This window comes from Arachis duranensis, chromosome 6, assembly GCF_000817695.3.
Source record: "Arachis duranensis cultivar V14167 chromosome 6, aradu.V14167.gnm2.J7QH, whole genome shotgun sequence".
In the NCBI taxonomy this organism is placed as follows: Eukaryota; Viridiplantae; Streptophyta; class Magnoliopsida; order Fabales; family Fabaceae; genus Arachis; species Arachis duranensis.
Genome location: NC_029777.3, coordinates 86,682,461 through 86,689,526, shown reverse-complemented (window position 1 = coordinate 86,689,526; position 7,066 = coordinate 86,682,461). Strand labels below are relative to the sequence as shown.

At 35.4% G+C, this 7,066-nt stretch overlaps 1 pseudogene; it reads right to left on the bottom strand.

Annotated features, from left to right (window-relative positions):
• Positions 1-981: 981 nt before the first annotated feature.
• LOC127748502 (uncharacterized) lies at positions 982-6,749 on the bottom strand (annotated as a pseudogene).
• Between the last annotated feature and the right edge of the window lie 317 nt (positions 6,750-7,066).

Genomic DNA, 7,066 nt, shown 5'->3' with positions numbered 1-7,066 from the left:
TTGAGGGGAGTGTTAAGGAATGATATCATAAGTACTAGTATACTTAGAGAGTAAGGTAGCAGCAAAGTCAGTTGGTTAGAACTAGCTTCTTCATACTTTCTTGTTTTAGTTAGTTAGAGTTAGTCTCAACAAGTGGGCATATATAAGATACTTCTCTATGTGTGAAACATTACATATTACAATTCTCTTTCTCTAAAGTCTTCTAAAGTCTCATTGCTGCAAGAATCTTATTAAATATGAATGAAAATTACCATGCTCTGTGAAATAAAGAAAGCAGCAGTGCCTGTTTGTTGCAGACATATGAAATTCATGGTGGGGATTATGAACTCATCTACTCTATGCTTATATCTGGTCACCTGCAGCTGCCACCAAATATGTATTTTAGAAATAAACAAACTACGATGAAGGTTTGCAATACTGTTTGCATTGTTTCTTGTTTGTTTGAATGGTCACCAGTCACCACAGCTTTGCTCTGAGCAAGAAATGAGGAGTGAGGTAGTAGATATCTGGTAATTCAGGCTTAGCTACTATTTGAGAGTAGCTCATTTGTTGAGGGGAGGAAAAAAAGATTACAAGTTTCCGTTGATGTATCTTTCGGAGTTTCACTTCTACAGTTCTACTAAAATATCAAGTTCCCAAATCCAAAAGTAAAATGCACCCACGATAAAAAATCTCGAGTCTCGAGCAGTATTGTTGGGCTTCCATTCCGCTTAAAGAACAGGTAGTTAAATTGCACGGCTAAAGTTGTTTGTGATCAAATTCAAAATGATTACAAGCGTTAATTGTATAAAAAGGTTGCGTTTGAAGGTAGTAAAATAAACCCTAACTAAATGCACATAATTATTGCTTCAAGTAATTGATATATTCTAACTACAGAAATCAAGCACAATTTTGTGCACTCTAAATAGAGTTACAAAATAATGTCTTGCATAGTTGCACCATCTGCAATAATAACTAAATCTTTGGATACAAAAAGTGGAGCTATAAGGAGTCATTGTCCCTAATGCCGAAGGAGGATTTCAACTTATTAGCAAGAAGTGGCAGCATCTTGATGCTGTCTTGGATCGCCTCATCAGCACAGGAAACCATATCTTTCTGCTGGAGCTTACCAGGCTCATACCTATCTTGACATACCATCCGAGATCTATTCAATTTCTCCTGCACCATGTTCAAAACTATTAGACCATGGTATTCATTGTCCAAATACTTTCACCAAGTAAGACATGCTGTTTGCGTATTCAATAGGAAATCGCCAACAACAAAAACTACTAAGCCCCAGAATTGCATGGATCTATCAGTCCCATATCTTCAATAGGGAAATCAAACTAAAACTTCTGGAGATCCAAATAAGATCTTCCAATGCAAAATTTTTCTAGATGTAGTCATAATTGCATACAAGTCTGCTCTTTTTGTTTATAACAAACCATTTGTTGAGTCTCTAACAGAATTTGGACTTCTAATATATACAAAGTAATATGAAATTGAATACTATCCACAATAATGCACTAACTATAACAAAGCCAATATGAAAAAATATGATGTGATTACTCTATATAGTATAATGTGAATTAATTTTTTTTCTTATTTTTAATGATGTTTCAATTACAATACTACAGAAATATATATAGTATCATCTATGCTATAATTTCAATGAAGAATAAAATCCTCCTATGAAAACTCCCCACAAGTTGTCTCCTATTAAAACTCCTTGCAAACTTTATTTTACTCTCTAAATTTACTCTTAGCCTTCCTATATTCTCACAATTCTCCACCTCGGTCACAATTTGAAAAATTGACTCAAATTTTGAATGAACAAATTGTAGTAGTCGTATCCGGTTGCATCATCTTAACAATGACTGCCTACGTACCCTTTACCAGGATCAAACGTAATGTAGTTCCTTTATTCGCTATGTAATACTTAACATGGAATAATGTTGAGCAAATCTAAACAATGTTGGAATTTGTTTTTCGATACTACTTTAGTCAACATGTTTGCTGAGTTTTCGTTTGTGTGTATCTTCACGAGAGAAATGTCACCTTTCTCTATAATATCATGCACAAAGTGATACCTAACATCAATATGCTTGGTATGAGCATGATGAAATTAATTTTTAGCCAAAGGAATCACACTTTGGCTATCACAACTAAGATTCACACAATCTTGCTTAAAACCCAAATCATCTAGAAGATCCCTTAACCACAATTCCTTCTTCACCCTTTCTGCTACTGCCATGTACTCAGCCTCTGTAGTAGATAGTGCCACTGTAACTTGTAACATCGATCGCCAACTAACTAGAGCACCATAAATTTTATATACATAACTAGTTGTAGATCGTCGTCTGTCTAGATCACCAGCATAATCAAAATCAATAAAACCACTAATTTGACATTATGATTTACCACCAAAGTATAAACCTATTCCAATGGTACCCTTCAAGTATCTTAATATCCACTTGACTGCTTCCTAGTGTGTCTTTCCTAAGTTTGCCATAAACCTGCTAACAATACTAACTGCTTGTTAAATGTCTAAGCGTGTGCATACCGCTTCCTACAACACTTGCGTAAGGTACATTGTCCATGTAAGCCTTATCTTCTGCTGTTGTAGGAGATTGTTTACCTAAGAGCCTGAAATGTGGAGCCAATAGAGTCACCACTAGCTTAGTATTTTTCATCCCAAACCTTTCGATCACCCGTTCCATGTAGCCTTCTTAGTATATACATGCCTTTCTAGTTTCCATGCCTAAAATTTTTCTCGCAGCACCCAAATCTTTTGTTTCAAACTCGTCACCAAGTTGAAACTTTAACCTACCTTTCTCCACCTTGCTCTTGGAAGTAATGAGCATGTCATCCACATACAATAAAAGATAGATATAATCATCTCTAGGAAGTTTACGAATGTATACACAATAATCATAGTTACTTCTAAAGAAACCTTGTTTTAGAATAAAGAAATCAAATCGCTTGTACCACTGCCGAGGATATTGTTTCAATCCATAAAGCGATTTCCTCAAGCAACAAACCTGACCTTCTTTACCCTCAACTTTGAAACCCTCAGGTTGATATATACATGTAAATTTCTTCCTCTAAATCACCGTGTAAGAACCCTGTCTTCACATCTAATTATTCTAACTCAAGATTGCCATGAGCTACAAGACTTAAAAGCATCTGAATGAAAGTGTGTTTAACCACATGAGAAAATATATCATTATAATCAACTCCTTCTTTCTGTGCGAATTCCTTGACCACTAACCTAGCTTTGAATCTTGTACCATCCGATTTAATATGATCTTCTTTTCTTTTACACAACCACTAGCAGTCTTTCCCATGGGCAATGAGACCACCTCCCATGTCTTGTTTTTATGAAGAGACTGCATCTCTTCTTCCATAGCAACCAACCAGCTCTCACTATCTTTGTCCTTGATAGCTTTTTTGAAGGTGACTGCCTCATCATCCTCCACCGAGAATGCATACTCTACCAAATTTAACTGTCCATAATGCCTCAAAGGCTTGTCTGACCCAATCTTCTGTACAAGTTTATAATTCTTCTTTGGCCTAATGGATGCCAAAGAATCCTGATGTTGCTGTTGTAATACATGTGTATTTTCTTGTTGAATCTCCTCATGATCAAGTTCATCGTCCTCTTCATCTTTGTGAGTAGTAGTAAGATGCTCCACCTGAACATGACTAGAGTCTATTGGTTGATTTTTAGACTCTATCTCCACCACTTGAGTATTTATAGTTTTTCCAACATCACCATCATCTGGTGTCATAATCTTAGACAAAGCTACCATGGAACTTTTAGTAAAGGTCACATCCCTACTGATTACAAACTTAGAATCACTTACGCTTTAAAAACGATAGCCTTGAACCCCTCTTGGATACCCTAAAAAGATTTCATTCTTAGCTCTTTCATCAAGTTTGTTGTCTTTTGACATTATAATAAGCCGTGCATCGAACTCTGAGTTTTTCGTAATCTGCATGTTTCCCTGACCACACCTTATAAGGTGTGCTCCATCTAAAGAAGAATATGGAGATCGATTCACTATGTAGCACACTGTAGCAACTGACTCAGCCCACCATTCTCTGTCTAACCCAGAATTAGAGTGCATACACCTTGCCTTCTTAAGTAGTGTATGATTCAGTCCTTTCGTGACTACATTCTGTTATGGTGTGTCTTTAACTGTCCAGTATCTCACAATTCCTTCCTGATCACAGAACTCCTTGAAATCTCCATTCGTATACTCTATGCCATTATCAGATCGTAGAGTTTTTAGCTTTCCACCTGTTCAGTTTTCAACCATTACTATCCATCGCTTAAAAGTGTTGAATACCTCATTCTTATGCTTGAGAAAGTTAACCCAAGCATACCTTGAATAATCATCAACAAACGTAACAAAGTACCTGGAACCACCTTTGGAAGTAACTTTAGTCAGACCCTAAACATCAGTATGCATGTAGTCAAACAACCCTCTACTTTTGTGTTTTGTTTATAAAAAATTGCATCCTATGTGCCTTTCCATATACATAGTGTTCACAAAACTCAATTTGTGGTTTCTTCAAAATTTTCAGCAAACCTTTTTCACTAAGCAATGACAGACCCTTTTTCGACATATGCCCAAGCCGCATGTGCCAAATCCTCATGCAGTCTATTTGGTCTTTCATCGATTCCAACTGCTAGCTCACTTGTAACAATTGTCTCTAAAAGAGGATAAAGATTACCATGACGAACCCCCTTCATCATTAACAAAGAACCATGAACAACTTTAAAACCCCATTTTCAGCAACCATTTTGCAATCATTTTTTTCTAACAAACCTATAGAGATTAGATTTTTCTCAAGTCGTGAATATGTTTCACATCCTTTAAGGTTCTTACAACTCCATCATGTATCTTGATTCTTATAGTACCTATCCCATTGTTGCCCATAAAAACTGTTCCACCATTAGTGCTTTGATAGGTAGTAAACCACTTCCTATTTGGACACATATGGTGAGAAGCTCCAGAATCAAACATCCATTTACCAGATATCTCGTAAGAATCATCTATTACACAGTAATAATCTTCATCATCATTTGAGACGTAACTTGCTTCTTGTTTTTCTTTTGAGTTGTCATTGTTCTGTTTCTTGGAATTTATCTTCTTATTTGGGTAATTTGCTTTAAAATGTCAAGGCTCACCACATTTAAAGCATGTTTTTTTTTGTGTGAGGTCTAGATTTTATCCTAGACTTTCCACGCTTACCTTTTCCTCTTTAATTACTCCTCCCTCTAGCTATAAACAATCCTTGTGCTTGATCATTATACTCTCTTCCATTTGAAGATGACATTACACTCGTAGCAACCTTACGTAGATCATCCATTAAAAGTGATGCCCTCGTCTCATCCATGCTTAGAGTGTCACCCACCAGAATCAAAGTCTGCACTATATTTTCAAAGGACTTCGGTAATGAAAGTAATAATATGAGTGCCTGATCCTCATCATCAATCTTCACATCTATATCCTTCAAGTTTGATATAATCCTATCAAACTTATTGATTTATTCTCGGATTATTGAGGTGCCTTCCTCCATCTTGCATGTATACAATTTGGATTTTAAGTAGATCCTGTTAGTTAGAGTCTTTGTCATGAAGTTACTCTCTAACTTTAACCAGACACCTGCTGCAGTTGCTTCTTCATTCACCAAGAAAGCAACATCTCTCTCAAGGCATAAGATTATCGCAGCCTGTGCTTCAAGATCTAATTCTTTCCAATCCTCATCCTCCATATCCTCTGGCTTTTTCTCTTTTCTCGCCAGTGCTTTCTGTAATTTCTGTGATATAAGCAAATTTTTTATCTACATCCTCCAATAGGAAAAATTATTTTTCCCATTAAACTTTTCGATTTCATATTTGCCTACTTTGACATTTTCACTAGTAGAAGCCATTGTATTCAAACTTGAATTTTACTACTCAAATAATGAATAATATAATATTGGCTCTTGATATCAGTTGTTGAGTCTGCAGTAGAATTTGGACTTCTAATAGATACAAAGTAATATGAAATTGAACACTACCCACAATAATGCACTAACTGTAACAAAAACCAATATGAGAAAATATGATGTGATTACTCTATATAATGTGATGTGAATTAATTTTCTTTCTTCTTTTTGATGATGTTTCAATTACAATGCTACAGAAATATATATAGTATCATTTATACTATAATTTCAATGAAGAAGAATAAAATCCTACTATGAAATTCCCTACAAGTTCTCTCCTATTAAAACTCCTTACAAACTTTATTTTACTCCCTAAGTTTGCTCTTAGCCTTCTTGTATTCTCCCTAAGTTGTTTGTAACCATATTGAGACTTCTCTATCAATGCTTTAGCAATTAAAGAAGCAATAACAGTTAAGAAAAGAGAGACTTACCTAACTTTTGCATCTCAGTATCAAAAGTCTGTTGAACATTAGCAAGAGGAATGCTACAATTTTTGACATAATTAGTTATCTCTTGCTGCCTTTTGCTCCTATCAAAGCAATCATACGCACATTTGAAATATACTTTTTAGAAAGGTCAAAATTCTATCAAACAATGAACTATATAGAATCAAAAGCTGCTTCTTCAAAGAAAGAAGGAACTTGGAGAGTGAAAATGACATGGTCTTGGATAGGGGCAAGGCTATTTTGAGCAGCTACATTGACTTCATCAAGCTACTGCCTAAGTCCTTGTTGAGCAAGATGCTCTTCAGCTCCTATAAATTGATCCATCCTATTTACTGTCAACAAATACCTTTTCACATCTAGTTTCAGAACTTAAGTGCCAAAAGAGGGAAAAATCCCCCATGAATTTGAAGATTAATACAGAGGAAAATATTGAAGCTTGCAATTGCAATTGAAATTGAAATTGAATACAAAACAAGGATTGGGGTGCAGCCAAGGTTACGAAAACCGAACCGATTAAATGACTGGTTCATTGGTTCAATAATAAACTCGTACCAAACAAGCAGAATACACGAGAAAAGAGGCAAGAGATACTAAATATAATAAACTCTAACTACCCCAATACCAAATAGTGTTTAACAAAA